We start from the raw sequence: 21,298 nt of genomic DNA on the forward strand, positions 1-21,298 counted from the left end.
CGGGGATGTCCGATCAATGAGCCAACAATCCAAGTGTCATAAGGCTAACGATTGCTTCCCTTACTTAGCTTGCGTTGCATAAGGATCTCAGAGTCAGAGAGATTAGATAGAGCTGCCCGAAGAAACCACCAACGTACAAGCCTCTCGGCTGTGCCGTGCGCTTCGCGCTTTACTTAGCTTGCGTTGCATAAGGATCTCAGAGCCAGAGAGATTAGATAGAGCTGCCCGAAGAAACCACCAACGTACAAGCCTCTCGGCTGTGCCGTGCGCTTCGCGCACGGCGTTTCAAATATCTTTCAGCAACAAAGAGGTTGGAGGACGTCTAGTAGCCTCTCGGCTGTACGCCGAGAGGCTTGTACGTTGGTGGTTTCTTCGGGCAGCTCTATCTAATCTCTCTGGCTCTGAGATCCTTATGCAACGCAAGCTAAGTAAAGCGCGAAGCGCACGGCACAGCCGAGAGGCTTGTACGTTGGTGGTTTCTTCGGGCAGCTCTATCTAATCTCTCTGACTCTGAGATCCTTATGCAACGCAAGCTAAGTAAGGGAAGCAATCGTTAGCCTTATGACACTTGGATTGTTGGCTCATTGATCGGACATCCCCGGAACGAGAAAATTAAAAATGACAGTTAGCCAAAAATAGTGGCGTTTGGAAATATTATCAAATTTTATATTCGGTTGTCCATTGACAAATGTACTTATATGTCCTCGTTTGTTTGGCTAAGGTTGGTGTGTATTTCGAACAGAAAGTAAGCAAGCATTAGAACTAGATTTAGAGGCGAATATGGTCGGGTAATGGCGACTGAATTGATGTCAACGGCCACACCACATAGAACTCACCCGGTCTCGTCAGCTCCCGGAAGTTAAGCTATGTCGGGTCCCGTTAGTACTTGGATGGGTGACCGCTTGGGAATACGGGATGCTGTTGGCATGGTGTAATTTTATTTTTGCTCCCCAAGTTAGATGAGACATGGAATATAATGTATTCTTTAGGTATTAGTTGAAAAGGGTATTGCTGGGACTTTGATTAATGATACCATATATTGTAGAACGCATGTTTGTTTGATCTCGGTAGTTTTAACGACAAAAAAAAAGATAGAGGTTTGGCTATTTTGTTGAGGCTGTTGCATGACGCCCACTCACTGGCACGATCCCACTACTGCCGAACACGGGAACTTTTGGCTGCTAGGTTTCCCTCCTGACCCACTACGCTCCTCCTTAGCTAACCTGCACCTACTAGATTCCTCTAGCAGATCCATGCTGATGTCAAGCTTAGTGCGGGCACCTGATCAACATGCGGTATCACGAAACAGGGCTCCTAAACTCAAGCCATCCACTCTACCAAGCCTCCCCGAAGCAGGATTATAGGTGCACGCCAAACACCCAGCTGATAAATGGGCTCTCAATCGATAATACATTACTGTAATAAATTGATTTGATGAGCACGCGGATTCTTTATTGTGTCCAAAATTGGTCTCGTCACTTGTTCTATAACTATTAAAGAGCTTCTCGGTGTTTCAATAAATGAACAAAATGCAAGACCTGACAATGTATGTACTGTGTGCGTCAAGTATTGCAAATCTCAATTTAATATTCCGAAATATCGATCTATGCACTGTAATTTACGCCAAAGCTCATTGATCGTACAAACCTTATTTAGAGTTCTGCAAAATAACATTGCATTTAAGATCATACTTCACAGGATCATTTCTGTAGTATATCTTGACTTGTTTCCCACCAGAAACTTGTCTCCTTTCAACCCACGATGACGAGTTAAGACGCTGGTTTCTGAGCGTGAAACAGGCTGTGAGTGTAGCTGTCTCGACAGCATCAAACACAGTCATTGAGGACCGTTTCCGTTAAATCCATGTGAAATAGCGGAAGGAAACTAGCGTGTTCAGAGTGGTTGAGATGATAAAACAAATTTAAATTCTTGAAAATCTAAAGAGATACATCTTAATAATAATTCCAGGTATTCGTGTCCTTAAATCATCTGCTTGTATGGCAAAATAAATTGTGAAAGTGAGGTTGGTCAATTTGAGGATGTGTCATGACTTTATGATCGTATTGCATTCTTTTAGTTATTGTTATTTAATCATGATTAATTATCGTTCAGAGCTTTTGTCGTCACTGTCTTTTGTGGCTAACTGTCATTTTTAATTTTCTCGTTCCGGGGATGTCCGATCAATGAGCCAACAATCCAAGTGTCATAAGGCTAACGATTGCTTCCCTTACTTAGCTTGCGTTGCATAAGGATCTCAGAGTCAGAGAGATTAGATAGAGCTGCCCGAAGAAACCACCAACGTACAAGCCTCTCGGCTGTGCCGTGCGCTTCGCGCTTTACTTAGCTTGCGTTGCATAAGGATCTCAGAGCCAGAGAGATTAGATAGAGCTGCCCGAAGAAACCACCAACGTACAAGCCTCTCGGCTGTGCCGTGCGCTTCGCGCACGGCGTTTCAAATATCTTTCAGCAACAAAGAGGTTGGAGGACGTCTAGTAGCCTCTCGGCTGTACGCCGAGAGGCTTGTACGTTGGTGGTTTCTTCGGGCAGCTCTATCTAATCTCTCTGGCTCTGAGATCCTTATGCAACGCAAGCTAAGTAAAGCGCGAAGCGCACGGCACAGCCGAGAGGCTTGTACGTTGGTGGTTTCTTCGGGCAGCTCTATCTAATCTCTCTGACTCTGAGATCCTTATGCAACGCAAGCTAAGTAAGGGAAGCAATCGTTAGCCTTATGACACTTGGATTGTTGGCTCATTGATCGGACATCCCCGGAACGAGAAAATTAAAAATGACAGTTAGCCAAAAATAGTGGCGTTTGGAAATATTATCAAATTTTATATTCGGTTGTCCATTGACAAATGTACTTATATGTCCTCGTTTGTTTGGCTAAGGTTGGTGTGTATTTCGAACAGAAAGTACAGCCGAGAGGCTACTAGACGTCCTCCAACCTCTTTGTTGCTGAAAGATATTTGAAACGCCGTGCGCGAAGCGCACGGCACAGCCGAGAGGCTTGTACGTTGGTGGTTTCTTCGGGCAGCTCTATCTAATCTCTCTGGCTCTGAGATCCTTATGCAACGCAAGCTAAGTAAAGCGCGAAGCGCACGGCACAGCCGAGAGGCTTGTACGTTGGTGGTTTCTTCGGGCAGCTCTATCTAATCTCTCTGACTCTGAGATCCTTATGCAACGCAAGCTAAGTAAGGGAAGCAATCGTTAGCCTTATGACACTTGGATTGTTGGCTCATTGATCGGACATCCCCGGAACGAGAAAATTAAAAATGACAGTTAGCCAAAAATAGTGGCGTTTGGAAATATTATCAAATTTTATATTCGGTTGTCCATTGACAAATGTACTTATATGTCCTCGTTTGTTTGGCTAAGGTTGGTGTGTATTTCGAACAGAAAGTAAGCAAGCATTAGAACTAGATTTAGAGGCGAATATGGTCGGGTAATGGCGACTGAATTGATGTCAACGGCCACACCACATAGAACTCACCCGGTCTCGTCAGCTCCCGGAAGTTAAGCTATGTCGGGTCCCGTTAGTACTTGGATGGGTGACCGCTTGGGAATACGGGATGCTGTTGGCATGGTGTAATTTTATTTTTGCTCCCCAAGTTAGATGAGACATGGAATATAATGTATTCTTTAGGTATTAGTTGAAAAGGGTATTGCTGGGACTTTGATTAATGATACCATATATTGTAGAACGCATGTTTGTTTGATCTCGGTAGTTTTAACGACAAAAAAAAAGATAGAGGTTTGGCTATTTTGTTGAGGCTGTTGCATGACGCCCACACACTGGCACGATCCCACTACTGCCGAACACGGGAACTTTTGGCTGCTAGGTTTCCCTCCTGACCCACTACGCTCCTCCTTAGCTAACCTGCACCTACTAGATTCCTCTAGCAGATCCATGCTGATGTCAAGCTTAGTGCGGGCACCTGATCAACATGCGGTATCACGAAACAGGGCTCCTAAACTCAAGCCATCCACTCTACCAAGCCTCCCCGAAGCAGGATTATAGGTGCACGCCAAACACCCAGCTGATAAATGGGCTCTCAATCGATAATACATTACTGTAATAAATTGATTTGATGAGCACGCGGATTCTTTATTGTGTCCAAAATTGGTCTCGTCACTTGTTCTATAACTATTAAAGAGCTTCTCGGTGTTTCAATAAATGAACAAAATGCAAGACCTGACAATGTATGTACTGTGTGCGTCAAGTATTGCAAATCTCAATTTAATATTCCGAAATATCGATCTATGCACTGTAATTTACGCCAAAGCTCATTGATCGTACAAACCTTATTTAGAGTTCTGCAAAATAACATTGCATTTAAGATCATACTTCACAGGATCATTTCTGTAGTATATCTTGACTTGTTTCCCACCAGAAACTTGTCTCCTTTCAACCCACGATGACGAGTTAAGACGCTGGTTTCTGAGCGTGAAACAGGCTGTGAGTGTAGCTGTCTCGACAGCATCAAACACAGTCATTGAGGACCGTTTCCGTTAAATCCATGTGAAATAGCGGAAGGAAACTAGCGTGTTCAGAGTGGTTGAGATGATAAAACAAATTTAAATTCTTGAAAATCTAAAGAGATACATCTTAATAATAATTCCAGGTATTCGTGTCCTTAAATCATCTGCTTGTATGGCAAAATAAATTGTGAAAGTGAGGTTGGTCAATTTGAGGATGTGTCATGACTTTATGATCGTATTGCATTCTTTTAGTTATTGTTATTTAATCATGATTAATTATCGTTCAGAGCTTTTGTCGTCAGGTGGCGTGGCAAAGCCATATTCTGAAAAAAAAGGACCTAGTGTGATAACGAGAGTAAAATTTGCAACGCCTTCAGCGTAAATTGTATCTCCCTTAATACAGTATGAGCATAATAAAACAAATGAAAATGAACTTTATAAGCATCAAGTGGTCGCGTCTGGAAAAATGAACAACTCAATATTTTATAGCATTTCTTGAATGTTTTGAGTGATATGAGTATTCTTCGTACACCACCGGAAATGTGTTGAACCTCAGTGGTTATTTTGGGCAGTAATCCTTGTAACATTATCGCTTCTCGGCCTTTTGGCTAAGATCAAAGTGTAGTATCTGTTCTTATCAGCTTAATATCTGATACGGGTTCAAATGGACCCCAGAATATTAAACTGATTTTTGGCATACGGTGGGAATACAGTGCTTGCACTGCTCCCGCCACGGGTTGACCCGGTATTGCAGTACCTCCGGGATCGGCTCACCCTCTATGAGGGAGAACATATTGAATAAAACAGAAATTGTCTTAGCACCGTATAATAAAAGACCATGTATAATTGCAAAACTGTCATGTAGACATGTTTGTAATTTTTTCTAATTGTATTTTTTTCGTAATATCAAGAAAAGCATAAAAAAATACGTACTTGATTGTGTTAACTAATTAGTACTGTTCATCTTTCGATGTGATGTTTTTTTTTAAAATATGAAGATGCGTGTATTTTCATATGAAAAGTCGATTTTCTTATTTTCTTATTTGCCAATTGGACGACCAAATGAAAAAAAACAAGCAATTTGTTTCTTGAAAAGTATTTGCAAAGATCAAGACCATGAAATAAATACTGAGCTTTATTTACTATATTTTGCTCGAGTTCGTAATTCAAGTCGATGAAAGAAAGTGGGTGGTATTCTCTAAACGTCAGTCAAATACTTGAACACTCTTTGTCAATATTGTTCTGCTGTATACAAAGTATTAAACAAAGTGAAAAAGCATCCACAATCATACTTACCTGGCTCAGAGGCAACCATGATCACCAAGGTGGTTCCTCCAGGGCGAGGCCTTTCCATTGCACTAAGGATGGGCTGACCCTTGCGATTAATCCAAATGTGATTAACTCGGGAGTACAATTTTTGGTAGTGGGGGACTGCGTTCGCGCCGTTCCCTGAACACACTATAAATGTAAGAAAAATTCTTGTCATCTGCCGGAAGTTGAACTAAATCTGGTCCCGTTAGTAAACGGTAGGGTTGACCGCTTGGGAATACGCGAAGCATCAGATTTTCTTTCTGGGAAGAAACAACAAAGTAATGAAATTCATGTTTAGCTACTTTAATATAAATCATCATGGCCAATGGATTGGCCGTGATCGTCTAGTGGTTAGGACCCTACGTTGTGGTACCTACTAGATATGAATCCGTAGTAACCCAGGTTCGAATCCTGGTCACGGCACTGAAAACTGATTTTTCACGTCAACACGCAGATTAACTATAAATTTTGTTTGGTTGGAAAGTAATGCTCGCTCACTTCAATAGTTCATAATGTGAAAAACAATTTGGAATGAAAACCTGAAATTCCCCCTCCCTTTTTTTGTGTGTGCAGGAAGTTGTTGAAATGTATGGAAGAAAAATACACATTTACAGAATTTCAAGTATTTGACCCGATATTAAGACAAAAATTATTTCATGTATGTAATGAACTGTCCCCTGTTGGTATTAGTCCAATGGGAGATGGAAATTAAAATTTGCCTAGGGTAATCTAAATGAATATTTCTGAACGAAATTGTTGGTCCAACACGTCCAAGCAGAACGAATTCAGCAAATGCTTAAGTAGACTTGCTTTTCTGATTATAATTTAGCTTTGCGCAGTGGCAATATCATAACCAATGAGGGTCTCCCGAGGTGTGATTATTGCTAGTTGAAAACTTTAACCAATACCCCGCCACGATGAAGTGAAATAATCTTTGTCGTCGGCAATTTTTGATAGCTCCATCAGGAGCATTTCAGCGTACAAGAAAAAAAAAATTACAGTCAGTTAGAAAAATTGGAGTGTTGCATAGTGTGTTTATAACATTAAACGGTGAAAGTGAAATCGTATAAGTGATTTTTGTTTCCATTTAGTTGGTATTGCACGTCAGACAAGGCTGATTAATTCGTTCGCTGAAGGCCATTAATATCAGTCAGTTGGAACATTGTGAACACGGGGAAAATATTTGAAAAGGTGATTCCAAATGACAAGGTGAAAAGATTCCACCATGTTTAAAGGGGAAGTTCAATAAATTGTTAACCGCTGTAGGGTGAATGTCGGGGTAAACATCTGATCCCACCACCTACGTGTTGGGCTTGTACCATAAAGATCGTTCATTTTTTTCAAAAATAACACTGCGCACAACTGTTTCGTTCAAAAACATGTTAACGAGCTTTATACATGATATTTACTTTAAAATAACTGTACCCATTGATAAAGAATTGCACAAGGATTTTGATATGTAAACGCATGTTTCGAAAAAAAACCTTACAAGCGCACTTCAAAATTTTGAAATGAATATAAATACAAGGCATACCACTGTTATTTACTCTGGTTTCTAATCAATACCCGGATAAATCTTTCGCCTTTTACTAAAGATTTCCGTGGTTAGGAGCATTGATGAGTCTATATGACTTATTTTTTTAACGCCCGGTCTTCTGATTGGGCACTTTGAATAAATGAAAAATTAAAAACGTCTGTATGCGGAAACAAAGATATTCTACTACTACATACTGACAACATTTGTAAAATGACAAACTGATAGTTTTTCGGTGGTTTTGGTAAGATTAGTGTGTATTTCAAAAAGATAAATCTCAAGCACAAGTAATAGATTAGAGGCGAATATGGTCGGGTAATTGCGTCTAGTTTAATGTCAACGGCCATACCACATAGAACTCACCCGGTCTCGTCAGCTCCCGGAAGTTAAGCTATGTCGGGTCCCGTTAGTACTTGGATGGGTGACCGCTTGGGAATACGGGATGCTGTTGGCATGGAATTATTTTATTTTTGTGAATCCAATTGAATTGAAGTGCTTCCCAAGATGGGTGATACTACATGGACTACAATGTATTATTTTGGCATTAGTTGAAAATGGAAGGAACGTATTTTTTACTGGATATTGCCTACTAGACGTCCTCCAACCTCTTTGTTGCTGAAAGATATTTGAAACGCCGTGCGCGAAGCGCACGGCACAGCCGAGAGGCTACTAGACGTCCTCCAACCTCTTTGTTGCTGAAAGATATTTGAAACGCCGTGCGCGAAGCGCACGGCACAGCCGAGAGGCTTGTACGTTGGTGGTTTCTTCGGGCAGCTCTATCTAATCTCTCTGGCTCTGAGATCCTTATGCAACGCAAGCTAAGTAAAGCGCGAAGCGCACGGCACAGCCGAGAGGCTTGTACGTTGGTGGTTTCTTCGGGCAGCTCTATCTAATCTCTCTGACTCTGAGATCCTTATGCAACGCAAGCTAAGTAAGGGAAGCAATCGTTAGCCTTATGACACTTGGATTGTTGGCTCATTGATCGGACATCCCCGGAACGAGAAAATTAAAAATGACAGTTAGCCAAAAATAGTGGCGTTTGGAAATATTATCAAATTTTATATTCGGTTGTCCATTGACAAATGTACTTATATGTCCTCGTTTGTTTGGCTAAGGTTGGTGTGTATTTCGAACAGAAAGTACAGCCGAGAGGCTACTAGACGTCCTCCAACCTCTTTGTTGCTGAAAGATATTTGAAACGCCGTGCGCGAAGCGCACGGCACAGCCGAGAGGCTTGTACGTTGGTGGTTTCTTCGGGCAGCTCTATCTAATCTCTCTGGCTCTGAGATCCTTATGCAACGCAAGCTAAGTAAAGCGCGAAGCGCACGGCACAGCCGAGAGGCTTGTACGTTGGTGGTTTCTTCGGGCAGCTCTATCTAATCTCTCTGACTCTGAGATCCTTATGCAACGCAAGCTAAGTAAGGGAAGCAATCGTTAGCCTTATGACACTTGGATTGTTGGCTCATTGATCGGACATCCCCGGAACGAGAAAATTAAAAATGACAGTTAGCCAAAAATAGTGGCGTTTGGAAATATTATCAAATTTTATATTCGGTTGTCCATTGACAAATGTACTTATATGTCCTCGTTTGTTTGGCTAAGGTTGGTGTGTATTTCGAACAGAAAGTACAGCCGAGAGGCTACTAGACGTCCTCCAACCTCTTTGTTGCTGAAAGATATTTGAAACGCCGTGCGCGAAGCGCACGGCACAGCCGAGAGGCTTGTACGTTGGTGGTTTCTTCGGGCAGCTCTATCTAATCTCTCTGGCTCTGAGATCCTTATGCAACGCAAGCTAAGTAAAGCGCGAAGCGCACGGCACAGCCGAGAGGCTTGTACGTTGGTGGTTTCTTCGGGCAGCTCTATCTAATCTCTCTGACTCTGAGATCCTTATGCAACGCAAGCTAAGTAAGGGAAGCAATCGTTAGCCTTATGACACTTGGATTGTTGGCTCATTGATCGGACATCCCCGGAACGAGAAAATTAAAAATGACAGTTAGCCAAAAATAGTGGCGTTTGGAAATATTATCAAATTTTATATTCGGTTGTCCATTGACAAATGTACTTATATGTCCTCGTTTTAACGTACAGCCGAGAGGCTTGTACGTTGGTGGTTTCTTCGGGCAGCTCTATCTAATCTCTCTGGCTCTGAGATCCTTATGCAACGCAAGCTAAGTAAAGCGCGAAGCGCACGACACAGCCGAGAGGCTTGTACGTTGGTGGTTTCTTCGGGCAGCTCTATCTAATCTCTCTGACTCTGAGATCCTTATGCAACGCAAGCTAAGTAAGGGAAGCAATCGTTAGCCTTATGACACTTGGATTGTTGGCTCATTGATCGGACATCCCCGGAACGAGAAAATTAAAAATGACAGTTAGCCAAAAATAGTGGCGTTTGGAAATATTATCAAATTTTATATTCGGTTGTCCATTGACAAATGTACTTATATGTCCTCGTTTTAACGTACAGCCGAGAGGCTTGTACGTTGGTGGTTTCTTCGGGCAGCTCTATCTAATCTCTCTGGCTCTGAGATCCTTATGCAACGCAAGCTAAGTAAAGCGCGAAGCGCACGGCACAGCCGAGAGGCTTGTACGTTGGTGGTTTCTTCGGGCAGCTCTATCTAATCTCTCTGACTCTGAGATCCTTATGCAACGCAAGCTAAGTAAGGGAAGCAATCGTTAGCCTTATGACACTTGGATTGTTGGCTCATTGATCGGACATCCCCGGAACGAGAAAATTAAAAATGACAGTTAGCCAAAAATAGTGGCGTTTGGAAATATTATCAAATTTTATATTCGGTTGTCCATTGACAAATGTACTTATATGTCCTCGTTTGTTTGGCTAAGGTTGGTGTGTATTTCGAACAGAAAGTACAGCCGAGAGGCTACTAGACGTCCTCCAACCTCTTTGTTGCTGAAAGATATTTGAAACGCCGTGCGCGAAGCGCACGGCACAGCCGAGAGGCTTGTACGTTGGTGGTTTCTTCGGGCAGCTCTATCTAATCTCTCTGGCTCTGAGATCCTTATGCAACGCAAGCTAAGTAAAGCGCGAAGCGCACGGCACAGCCGAGAGGCTTGTACGTTGGTGGTTTCTTCGGGCAGCTCTATCTAATCTCTCTGACTCTGAGATCCTTATGCAACGCAAGCTAAGTAAGGGAAGCAATCGTTAGCCTTATGACACTTGGATTGTTGGCTCATTGATCGGACATCCCCGGAACGAGAAAATTAAAAATGACAGTTAGCCAAAAATAGTGGCGTTTGGAAATATTATCAAATTTTATATTCGGTTGTCCATTGACAAATGTACTTATATGTCCTCGTTTGTTTGGCTAAGGTTGGTGTGTATTTCGAACAGAAAGTAAGCAAGCATTAGAACTAGATTTAGAGGCGAATATGGTCGGGTAATGGCGACTGAATTGATGTCAACGGCCACACCACATAGAACTCACCCGGTCTCGTCAGCTCCCGGAAGTTAAGCTATGTCGGGTCCCGTTAGTACTTGGATGGGTGACCGCTTGGGAATACGGGATGCTGTTGGCATGGTGTAATTTTATTTTTGCTCCCCAAGTTAGATGAGACATGGAATATAATGTATTCTTTAGGTATTAGTTGAAAAGGGTATTGCTGGGACTTTGATTAATGATACCATATATTGTAGAACGCATGTTTGTTTGATCTCGGTAGTTTTAACGACAAAAAAAAAGATAGAGGTTTGGCTATTTTGTTGAGGCTGTTGCATGACGCCCACTCACTGGCACGATCCCACTACTGCCGAACACGGGAACTTTTGGCTGCTAGGTTTCCCTCCTGACCCACTACGCTCCTCCTTAGCTAACCTGCACCTACTAGATTCCTCTAGCAGATCCATGCTGATGTCAAGCTTAGTGCGGGCACCTGATCAACATGCGGTATCACGAAACAGGGCTCCTAAACTCAAGCCATCCACTCTACCAAGCCTCCCCGAAGCAGGATTATAGGTGCACGCCAAACACCCAGCTGATAAATGGGCTCTCAATCGATAATACATTACTGTAATAAATTGATTTGATGAGCACGCGGATTCTTTATTGTGTCCAAAATTGGTCTCGTCACTTGTTCTATAACTATTAAAGAGCTTCTCGGTGTTTCAATAAATGAACAAAATGCAAGACCTGACAATGTATGTACTGTGTGCGTCAAGTATTGCAAATCTCAATTTAATATTCCGAAATATCGATCTATGCACTGTAATTTACGCCAAAGCTCATTGATCGTACAAACCTTATTTAGAGTTCTGCAAAATAACATTGCATTTAAGATCATACTTCACAGGATCATTTCTGTAGTATATCTTGACTTGTTTCCCACCAGAAACTTGTCTCCTTTCAACCCACGATGACGAGTTAAGACGCTGGTTTCTGAGCGTGAAACAGGCTGTGAGTGTAGCTGTCTCGACAGCATCAAACACAGTCATTGAGGACCGTTTCCGTTAAATCCATGTGAAATAGCGGAAGGAAACTAGCGTGTTCAGAGTGGTTGAGATGATAAAACAAATTTAAATTCTTGAAAATCTAAAGAGATACATCTTAATAATAATTCCAGGTATTCGTGTCCTTAAATCATCTGCTTGTATGGCAAAATAAATTGTGAAAGTGAGGTTGGTCAATTTGAGGATGTGTCATGACTTTATGATCGTATTGCATTCTTTTAGTTATTGTTATTTAATCATGATTAATTATCGTTCAGAGCTTTTGTCGTCACTGTCTTTTGTGGCTAACTGTCATTTTTAATTTTCTCGTTCCGGGGATGTCCGATCAATGAGCCAACAATCCAAGTGTCATAAGGCTAACGATTGCTTCCCTTACTTAGCTTGCGTTGCATAAGGATCTCAGAGTCAGAGAGATTAGATAGAGCTGCCCGAAGAAACCACCAACGTACAAGCCTCTCGGCTGTGCCGTGCGCTTCGCGCTTTACTTAGCTTGCGTTGCATAAGGATCTCAGAGCCAGAGAGATTAGATAGAGCTGCCCGAAGAAACCACCAACGTACAAGCCTCTCGGCTGTGCCGTGCGCTTCGCGCACGGCGTTTCAAATATCTTTCAGCAACAAAGAGGTTGGAGGACGTCTAGTAGCCTCTCGGCTGTACGCCGAGAGGCTTGTACGTTGGTGGTTTCTTCGGGCAGCTCTATCTAATCTCTCTGGCTCTGAGATCCTTATGCAACGCAAGCTAAGTAAAGCGCGAAGCGCACGGCACAGCCGAGAGGCTTGTACGTTGGTGGTTTCTTCGGGCAGCTCTATCTAATCTCTCTGACTCTGAGATCCTTATGCAACGCAAGCTAAGTAAGGGAAGCAATCGTTAGCCTTATGACACTTGGATTGTTGGCTCATTGATCGGACATCCCCGGAACGAGAAAATTAAAAATGACAGTTAGCCAAAAATAGTGGCGTTTGGAAATATTATCAAATTTTATATTCGGTTGTCCATTGACAAATGTACTTATATGTCCTCGTTTGTTTGGCTAAGGTTGGTGTGTATTTCGAACAGAAAGTAAGCAAGCATTAGAACTAGATTTAGAGGCGAATATGGTCGGGTAATGGCGACTGAATTGATGTCAACGGCCACACCACATAGAACTCACCCGGTCTCGTCAGCTCCCGGAAGTTAAGCTATGTCGGGTCCCGTTAGTACTTGGATGGGTGACCGCTTGGGAATACGGGATGCTGTTGGCATGGTGTAATTTTATTTTTGCTCCCCAAGTTAGATGAGACATGGAATATAATGTATTCTTTAGGTATTAGTTGAAAAGGGTATTGCTGGGACTTTGATTAATGATACCATATATTGTAGAACGCATGTTTGTTTGATCTCGGTAGTTTTAACGACAAAAAAAAAGATAGAGGTTTGGCTATTTTGTTGAGGCTGTTGCATGACGCCCACTCACTGGCACGATCCCACTACTGCCGAACACGGGAACTTTTGGCTGCTAGGTTTCCCTCCTGACCCACTACGCTCCTCCTTAGCTAACCTGCACCTACTAGATTCCTCTAGCAGATCCATGCTGATGTCAAGCTTAGTGCGGGCACCTGATCAACATGCGGTATCACGAAACAGGGCTCCTAAACTCAAGCCATCCACTCTACCAAGCCTCCCCGAAGCAGGATTATAGGTGCACGCCAAACACCCAGCTGATAAATGGGCTCTCAATCGATAATACATTACTGTAATAAATTGATTTGATGAGCACGCGGATTCTTTATTGTGTCCAAAATTGGTCTCGTCACTTGTTCTATAACTATTAAAGAGCTTCTCGGTGTTTCAATAAATGAACAAAATGCAAGACCTGACAATGTATGTACTGTGTGCGTCAAGTATTGCAAATCTCAATTTAATATTCCGAAATATCGATCTATGCACTGTAATTTACGCCAAAGCTCATTGATCGTACAAACCTTATTTAGAGTTCTGCAAAATAACATTGCATTTAAGATCATACTTCACAGGATCATTTCTGTAGTATATCTTGACTTGTTTCCCACCAGAAACTTGTCTCCTTTCAACCCACGATGACGAGTTAAGACGCTGGTTTCTGAGCGTGAAACAGGCTGTGAGTGTAGCTGTCTCGACAGCATCAAACACAGTCATTGAGGACCGTTTCCGTTAAATCCATGTGAAATAGCGGAAGGAAACTAGCGTGTTCAGAGTGGTTGAGATGATAAAACAAATTTAAATTCTTGAAAATCTAAAGAGATACATCTTAATAATAATTCCAGGTATTCGTGTCCTTAAATCATCTGCTTGTATGGCAAAATAAATTGTGAAAGTGAGGTTGGTCAATTTGAGGATGTGTCATGACTTTATGATCGTATTGCATTCTTTTAGTTATTGTTATTTAATCATGATTAATTATCGTTCAGAGCTTTTGTCGTCACTGTCTTTTGTGGCTAACTGTCATTTTTAATTTTCTCGTTCCGGGGATGTCCGATCAATGAGCCAACAATCCAAGTGTCATAAGGCTAACGATTGCTTCCCTTACTTAGCTTGCGTTGCATAAGGATCTCAGAGTCAGAGAGATTAGATAGAGCTGCCCGAAGAAACCACCAACGTACAAGCCTCTCGGCTGTGCCGTGCGCTTCGCGCTTTACTTAGCTTGCGTTGCATAAGGATCTCAGAGCCAGAGAGATTAGATAGAGCTGCCCGAAGAAACCACCAACGTATAAGCCTCTCGGCTGTGCCGTGCGCTTCGCGCACGGCGTTTCAAATATCTTTCAGCAACAAAGAGGTTGGAGGACGTCTAGTAGCCTCTCGGCTGTACGCCGAGAGGCTTGTACGTTGGTGGTTTCTTCGGGCAGCTCTATCTAATCTCTCTGGCTCTGAGATCCTTATGCAACGCAAGCTAAGTAAAGCGCGAAGCGCACGGCACAGCCGAGAGGCTTGTACGTTGGTGGTTTCTTCGGGCAGCTCTATCTAATCTCTCTGACTCTGAGATCCTTATGCAACGCAAGCTAAGTAAGGGAAGCAATCGTTAGCCTTATGACACTTGGATTGTTGGCTCATTGATCGGACATCCCCGGAACGAGAAAATTAAAAATGACAGTTAGCCAAAAATAGTGGCGTTTGGAAATATTATCAAATTTTATATTCGGTTGTCCATTGACAAATGTACTTATATGTCCTCGTTTGTTTGGCTAAGGTTGGTGTGTATTTCGAACAGAAAGTAAGCAAGCATTAGAACTAGATTTAGAGGCGAATATGGTCGGGTAATGGCGACTGAATTGATGTCAACGGCCACACCACATAGAACTCACCCGGTCTCGTCAGCTCCCGGAAGTTAAGCTATGTCGGGTCCCGTTAGTACTTGGATGGGTGACCGCTTGGGAATACGGGATGCTGTTGGCATGGTGTAATTTTATTTTTGCTCCCCAAGTTAGATGAGACATGGAATATAATGTATTCTTTAGGTATTAGTTGAAAAGGGTATTGCTGGGACTTTGATTAATGATACCATATATTGTAGAACGCATGTTTGTTTGATCTCGGTAGTTTTAACGACAAAAAAAAAGATAGAGGTTTGGCTATTTTGTTGAGGCTGTTGCATGACGCCCACTCACTGGCACGATCCCACTACTGCCGAACACGGGAACTTTTGGCTGCTAGGTTTCCCTCCTGACCCACTACGCTCCTCCTTAGCTAACCTGCACCTACTAGATTCCTCTAGCAGATCCATGCTGATGTCAAGCTTAGTGCGGGCACCTGATCAACATGCGGTATCACGAAACAGGGCTCCTAAACTCAAGCCATCCACTCTACCAAGCCTCCCCGAAGCAGGATTATAGGTGCACGCCAAACACCCAGCTGATAAATGGGCTCTCAATCGATAATACATTACTGTAATAAATTGATTTGATGAGCACGCGGATTCTTTATTGTGTCCAAAATTGGTCTCGTCACTTGTTCTATAACTATTAAAGAGCTTCTCGGTGTTTCAATAAATGAACAAAATGCAAGACCTGACAATGTATGTACTGTGTGCGTCAAGTATTGCAAATCTCAATTTAATATTCCGAAATATCGATCTATGCACTGTAATTTACGCCAAAGCTCATTGATCGTACAAACCTTATTTAGAGTTCTGCAAAATAACATTGCATTTAAGATCATACTTCACAGGATCATTTCTGTAGTATATCTTGACTTGTTTCCCACCAGAAACTTGTCTCCTTTCAACCCACGATGACGAGTTAAGACGCTGGTTTCTGAGCGTGAAACAGGCTGTGAGTGTAGCTGTCTCGACAGCATCAAACACAGTCATTGAGGACCGTTTCCGTTAAATCCATGTGAAATAGCGGAAGGAAACTAGCGTGTTCAGAGTGGTTGAGATGATAAAACAAATTTAAATTCTTGAAAATCTAAAGAGATACATCTTAATAATAATTCCAGGTATTCGTGTCCTTAAATCATCTGCTTGTATGGCAAAATAAATTGTGAAAGTGAGGTTGGTCAATTTGAGGATGTGTCATGACTTTATGATCGTATTGCATTCTTTTAGTTATTGTTATTTAATCATGATTAATTATCGTTCAGAGCTTTTGTCGTCAGGTGGCGTGGCAAAGCCATATTCTGAAAAAAAAGGACCTAGTGTGATAACGAGAGTAAAATTTGCAACGCCTTCAGCGTAAATTGTATCTCCCTTAATACAGTATGAGCATAATAAAACAAATGAAAATGAACTTTATAAGCATCAAGTGGTCGCGTCTGGAAAAATGAACAACTCAATATTTTATAGCATTTCTTGAATGTTTTGAGTGATATGAGTATTCTTCGTACACCACCGGAAATGTGTTGAACCTCAGTGGTTATTTTGGGCAGTAATCCTTGTAACATTATCGCTTCTCGGCCTTTTGGCTAAGATCAAAGTGTAGTATCTGTTCTTATCAGCTTAATATCTGATACGGGTTCAAATGGACCCCAGAATATTAAACTGATTTTTGGCATACGGTGGGAATACAGTGCTTGCACTGCTCCCGCCACGGGTTGACCCGGTATTGCAGTACCTCCGGGATCGGCTCACCCTCTATGAGGGAGAACATATTGAATAAAACAGAAATTGTCTTAGCACCGTATAATAAAAGACCATGTATAATTGCAAAACTGTCATGTAGACATGTTTGTAATTTTTTCTAATTGTATTTTTTTCGTAATATCAAGAAAAGCATAAAAAAATACGTACTTGATTGTGTTAACTAATTAGTACTGTTCATCTTTCGATGTGATGTTTTTTTTTAAAATATGAAGATGCGTGTATTTTCATATGAAAAGTCGATTTTCTTATTTTCTTATTTGCCAATTGGACGACCAAATGAAAAAAAACAAGCAATTTGTTTCTTGAAAAGTATTTGCAAAGATCAAGACCATGAAATAAATACTGAGCTTTATTTACTATATTTTGCTCGAGTTCGTAATTCAAGTCGATGAAAGAAAGTGGGTGGTATTCTCTAAACGTCAGTCAAATACTTGAACACTCTTTGTCAATATTGTTCTGCTGTATACAAAGTATTAAACAAAGTGAAAAAGCATCCACAATCATACTTACCTGGCTCAGAGGCAACCATGATCACCAAGGTGGTTCCTCCAGGGCGAGGCCTTTCCATTGCACTAAGGATGGGCTGACCCTTGCGATTAATCCAAATGTGATTAACTCGGGAGTACAATTTTTGGTAGTGGGGGACTGCGTTCGCGCCGTTCCCTGAACACACTATAAATGTAAGAAAAATTCTTGTCATCTGCCGGAAGTTGAACTAAATCTGGTCCCGTTAGTAAACGGTAGGGTTGACCGCTTGGGAATACGCGAAGCATCAGATTTTCTTTCTGGGAAGAAACAACAAAGTAATGAAATTCATGTTTAGCTACTTTAATATAAATCATCATGGCCAATGGATTGGCCGTGATCGTCTAGTGGTTAGGACCCTACGTTGTGGTACCTACTAGATATGAATCCGTAGTAACCCAGGTTCGAATCCTGGTCACGGCACTGAAAACTGATTTTTCACGTCAACACGCAGATTAACTATAAATTTTGTTTGGTTGGAAAGTAATGCTCGCTCACTTCAATAGTTCATAATGTGAAAAACAATTTGGAATGAAAACCTGAAATTCCCCCTCCCTTTTTTTGTGTGTGCAGGAAGTTGTTGAAATGTATGGAAGAAAAATACACATTTACAGAATTTCAAGTATTTGACCCGATATTAAGACAAAAATTATTTCATGTATGTAATGAACTGTCCCCTGTTGGTATTAGTCCAATGGGAGATGGAAATTAAAATTTGCCTAGGGTAATCTAAATGAATATTTCTGAACGAAATTGTTGGTCCAACACGTCCAAGCAGAACGAATTCAGCAAATGCTTAAGTAGACTTGCTTTTCTGATTATAATTTAGCTTTGCGCAGTGGCAATATCATAACCAATGAGGGTCTCCCGAGGTGTGATTATTGCTAGTTGAAAACTTTAACCAATACCCCGCCACGATGAAGTGAAATAATCTTTGTCGTCGGCAATTTTTGATAGCTCCATCAGGAGCATTTCAGCGTACAAGAAAAAAAAAATTACAGTCAGTTAGAAAAATTGGAGTGTTGCATAGTGTGTTTATAACATTAAACGGTGAAAGTGAAATCGTATAAGTGATTTTTGTTTCCATTTAGTTGGTATTGCACGTCAGACAAGGCTGATTAATTCGTTCGCTGAAGGCCATTAATATCAGTCAGTTGGAACATTGTGAACACGGGGAAAATATTTGAAAAGGTGATTCCAAATGACAAGGTGAAAAGATTCCACCATGTTTAAAGGGGAAGTTCAATAAATTGTTAACCGCTGTAGGGTGAATGTCGGGGTAAACATCTGATCCCACCACCTACGTGTTGGGCTTGTACCATAAAGATCGTTCATTTTTTTCAAAAATAACACTGCGCACAACTGTTTCGTTCAAAAACATGTTAACGAGCTTTATACATGATATTTACTTTAAAATAACTGTACCCATTGATAAAGAATTGCACAAGGATTTTGATATGTAAACGCATGTTTCGAAAAAAAACCTTACAAGCGCACTTCAAAATTTTGAAATGAATATAAATACAAGGCATACCACTGTTATTGACTCTGGTTTCTAATCAATACCCGGATAAATCTTTCGCCTTTTACTAAAGATTTCCGTGGTTAGGAGCATTGATGAGTCTATATGACTTATTTTTTTAACGCCCGGTCTTCTGATTGGGCACTTTGAATAAATGAAAAATTAAAAACGTCTGTATGCGGAAACAAAGATATTCTACTACTACATACTGACAACATTTGTAAAATGACAAACTGATAGTTTTTCGGTGGTTTTGGTAAGATTAGTGTGTATTTCAAAAAGATAAATCTCAAGCACAAGTAATAGATTAGAGGCGAATATGGTCGGGTAATTGCGTCTAGTTTAATGTCAACGGCCATACCACATAGAACTCACCCGGTCTCGTCAGCTCCCGGAAGTTAAGCTATGTCGGGTCCCGTTAGTACTTGGATGGGTGACCGCTTGGGAATACGGGATGCTGTTGGCATGGAATTATTTTATTTTTGTGAATCCAATTGAATTGAAGTGCTTCCCAAGATGGGTGATACTACATGGACTACAATGTATTATTTTGGCATTAGTTGAAAATGGAAGGAACGTATTTTTTACTGGATATTGCCTACTAGACGTCCTCCAACCTCTTTGTTGCTGAAAGATATTTGAAACGCCGTGCGCGAAGCGCACGGCACAGCCGAGAGGCTACTAGACGTCCTCCAACCTCTTTGTTGCTGAAAGATATTTGAAACGCCGTGCGCGAAGCGCACGGCACAGCCGAGAGGCTTGTACGTTGGTGGTTTCTTCGGGCAGCTCTATCTAATCTCTCTGGCTCTGAGATCCTTATGCAACGCAAGCTAAGTAAAGCGCGAAGCGCACGGCACAGCCGAGAGGCTTGTACGTTGGTGGTTTCTTCGGGCAGCTCTATCTAATCTCTCTGACTCTGAGATCCTTATGCAACGCAAGCTAAGTAAGGGAAGCAATCGTTAGCCTTATGACACTTGGATTGTTGGCTCATTGATCGGACATCCCCGGAACGAGAAAATTAAAAATGACAGTTAGCCAAAAATAGTGGCGTTTGGAAATATTATCAAATTTTATATTCGGTTGTCCATTGACAAATGTACTTATATGTCCTCGTTTGTTTGGCTAAGGTTGGTGTGTATTTCGAACAGAAAGTACAGCCGAGAGGCTACTAGACGTCCTCCAACCTCTTTGTTGCTGAAAGATATTTGAAACGCCGTGCGCGAAGCGCACGGCACAGCCGAGAGGCTTGTACGTTGGTGGTTTCTTCGGGCAGCTCTATCTAATCTCTCTGGCTCTGAGATCCTTATGCAACGCAAGCTAAGTAAAGCGCGAAGCGCACGGCACAGCCGAGAGGCTTGTACGTTGGTGGTTTCTTCGGGCAGCTCTATCTAATCTCTCTGACTCTGAGATCCTTATGCAACGCAAGCTAAGTAAGGGAAGCAATCGTTAGCCTTATGACACTTGGATTGTTGGCTCATTGATCGGACATCCCCGGAACGAGAAAATTAAAAATGACAGTTAGCCACAAAAGACAGTGACGACAAAAGCTCTGAACGATAATTAATCATGATTAAATAACAATAACTAAAAGAATGCAATACGATCATAAAGTCATGACACATCCTCAAATTGACCAACCTCACTTTCACAATTTATTTTGCCATACAAGCAGATGATTTAAGGACACGAATACCTGGAATTATTATTAAGATGTATCTCTTTAGATTTTCAAGAATTTAAATTTGTTTTATCATCTCAACCACTCTGAACACGCTAGTTTCCTTCCGCTATTTCACATGGATTTAACGGAAACGGTCCTCAATGACTGTGTTTGATGCTGTCGAGACAGCTACACTCACAGCCTGTTTCACGCTCAGAAACCAGCGTCTTAACTCGTCATCGTGGGTTGAAAGGAGACAAGTTTCTGGTGGGAAACAAGTCAAGATATACTACAGAAATGATCCTGTGAAGTATGATCTTAAATGCAATGTTATTTTGCAGAACTCTAAATAAGGTTTGTACGATCAATGAGCTTTGGCGTAAATTACAGTGCATAGATCGATATTTCGGAATATTAAATTGAGATTTGCAATACTTGACGCACACAGTACATACATTGTCAGGTCTTGCATTTTGTTCATTTATTGAAACACCGAGAAGCTCTTTAATAGTTATAGAACAAGTGACGAGACCAATTTTGGACACAATAAAGAATCCGCGTGCTCATCAAATCAATTTATTACAGTAATGTATTATCGATTGAGAGCCCATTTATCAGCTGGGTGTTTGGCGTGCACCTATAATCCTGCTTCGGGGAGGCTTGGTAGAGTGGATGGCTTGAGTTTAGGAGCCCTGTTTCGTGATACCGCATGTTG

At 41.6% G+C, this 21,298-nt stretch overlaps 21 non-coding genes across 21 annotated transcripts; 20 read left to right on the forward strand and 1 right to left on the reverse strand.

The window, feature by feature from the left end:
- The first annotated feature begins 808 nt into the window (after positions 1 to 808).
- On the forward strand, positions 809 to 927 carry LOC124319400. Its single transcript, XR_006913093.1, has one exon. It is a non-coding gene; the product is annotated as a 5S ribosomal RNA (ribosomal RNA).
- Positions 928 to 1,681: 754 nt separating this feature from the next.
- On the forward strand, positions 1,682 to 1,903 carry LOC124319379. The gene has a single exon (XR_006913072.1). It is a non-coding gene; the product is annotated as a small nucleolar RNA U3 (small nucleolar RNA).
- A 1,559-nt stretch (positions 1,904 to 3,462) lies between these two features.
- LOC124319358 lies at positions 3,463 to 3,581 on the forward strand. Its single transcript, XR_006913052.1, has one exon. It is a non-coding gene; the product is annotated as a 5S ribosomal RNA (ribosomal RNA).
- A 754-nt stretch (positions 3,582 to 4,335) lies between these two features.
- Positions 4,336 to 4,557, forward strand: LOC124319380. Its single transcript, XR_006913074.1, has one exon. It is a non-coding gene; the product is annotated as a small nucleolar RNA U3 (small nucleolar RNA).
- A 510-nt stretch (positions 4,558 to 5,067) lies between these two features.
- Positions 5,068 to 5,258, forward strand: LOC124319373. The gene has a single exon (XR_006913067.1). It is a non-coding gene; the product is annotated as a U2 spliceosomal RNA (small nuclear RNA).
- Positions 5,259 to 5,767: 509 nt separating this feature from the next.
- LOC124319370 lies at positions 5,768 to 5,931 on the forward strand. The gene has a single exon (XR_006913064.1). It is a non-coding gene; the product is annotated as a U1 spliceosomal RNA (small nuclear RNA).
- Positions 5,932 to 6,617: 686 nt separating this feature from the next.
- LOC124319390 lies at positions 6,618 to 6,759 on the forward strand. The gene has a single exon (XR_006913083.1). It is a non-coding gene; the product is annotated as a U4 spliceosomal RNA (small nuclear RNA).
- A 574-nt stretch (positions 6,760 to 7,333) lies between these two features.
- On the forward strand, positions 7,334 to 7,456 carry LOC124319395. Its single transcript, XR_006913089.1, has one exon. It is a non-coding gene; the product is annotated as a U5 spliceosomal RNA (small nuclear RNA).
- Positions 7,457 to 7,659: 203 nt separating this feature from the next.
- Positions 7,660 to 7,778, forward strand: LOC124319357. Its single transcript, XR_006913050.1, has one exon. It is a non-coding gene; the product is annotated as a 5S ribosomal RNA (ribosomal RNA).
- Positions 7,779 to 10,739: 2,961 nt separating this feature from the next.
- LOC124319359 lies at positions 10,740 to 10,858 on the forward strand. Its single transcript, XR_006913053.1, has one exon. It is a non-coding gene; the product is annotated as a 5S ribosomal RNA (ribosomal RNA).
- Positions 10,859 to 11,612: 754 nt separating this feature from the next.
- LOC124319382 lies at positions 11,613 to 11,834 on the forward strand. Its single transcript, XR_006913076.1, has one exon. It is a non-coding gene; the product is annotated as a small nucleolar RNA U3 (small nucleolar RNA).
- A 1,072-nt stretch (positions 11,835 to 12,906) lies between these two features.
- Positions 12,907 to 13,025, forward strand: LOC124319360. The gene has a single exon (XR_006913054.1). It is a non-coding gene; the product is annotated as a 5S ribosomal RNA (ribosomal RNA).
- A 754-nt stretch (positions 13,026 to 13,779) lies between these two features.
- On the forward strand, positions 13,780 to 14,001 carry LOC124319383. The gene has a single exon (XR_006913077.1). It is a non-coding gene; the product is annotated as a small nucleolar RNA U3 (small nucleolar RNA).
- A 1,072-nt stretch (positions 14,002 to 15,073) lies between these two features.
- LOC124319361 lies at positions 15,074 to 15,192 on the forward strand. Its single transcript, XR_006913055.1, has one exon. It is a non-coding gene; the product is annotated as a 5S ribosomal RNA (ribosomal RNA).
- Positions 15,193 to 15,946: 754 nt separating this feature from the next.
- LOC124319384 lies at positions 15,947 to 16,168 on the forward strand. The gene has a single exon (XR_006913078.1). It is a non-coding gene; the product is annotated as a small nucleolar RNA U3 (small nucleolar RNA).
- Positions 16,169 to 16,678: 510 nt separating this feature from the next.
- On the forward strand, positions 16,679 to 16,869 carry LOC124319375. Its single transcript, XR_006913068.1, has one exon. It is a non-coding gene; the product is annotated as a U2 spliceosomal RNA (small nuclear RNA).
- A 509-nt stretch (positions 16,870 to 17,378) lies between these two features.
- Positions 17,379 to 17,542, forward strand: LOC124319371. Its single transcript, XR_006913065.1, has one exon. It is a non-coding gene; the product is annotated as a U1 spliceosomal RNA (small nuclear RNA).
- A 686-nt stretch (positions 17,543 to 18,228) lies between these two features.
- On the forward strand, positions 18,229 to 18,370 carry LOC124319391. The gene has a single exon (XR_006913085.1). It is a non-coding gene; the product is annotated as a U4 spliceosomal RNA (small nuclear RNA).
- A 574-nt stretch (positions 18,371 to 18,944) lies between these two features.
- On the forward strand, positions 18,945 to 19,067 carry LOC124319399. The gene has a single exon (XR_006913092.1). It is a non-coding gene; the product is annotated as a U5 spliceosomal RNA (small nuclear RNA).
- A 203-nt stretch (positions 19,068 to 19,270) lies between these two features.
- Positions 19,271 to 19,389, forward strand: LOC124319369. The gene has a single exon (XR_006913063.1). It is a non-coding gene; the product is annotated as a 5S ribosomal RNA (ribosomal RNA).
- Positions 19,390 to 20,681: 1,292 nt separating this feature from the next.
- Positions 20,682 to 20,903, reverse strand: LOC124319386. The gene has a single exon (XR_006913079.1). It is a non-coding gene; the product is annotated as a small nucleolar RNA U3 (small nucleolar RNA).
- Between the last annotated feature and the right edge of the window lie 395 nt (positions 20,904 to 21,298).

Source organism: Daphnia pulicaria, unplaced genomic scaffold, assembly GCF_021234035.1.
Source record: "Daphnia pulicaria isolate SC F1-1A unplaced genomic scaffold, SC_F0-13Bv2 h1tg000160l, whole genome shotgun sequence".
In the NCBI taxonomy this organism is placed as follows: Eukaryota; Metazoa; Arthropoda; class Branchiopoda; order Diplostraca; family Daphniidae; genus Daphnia; species Daphnia pulicaria.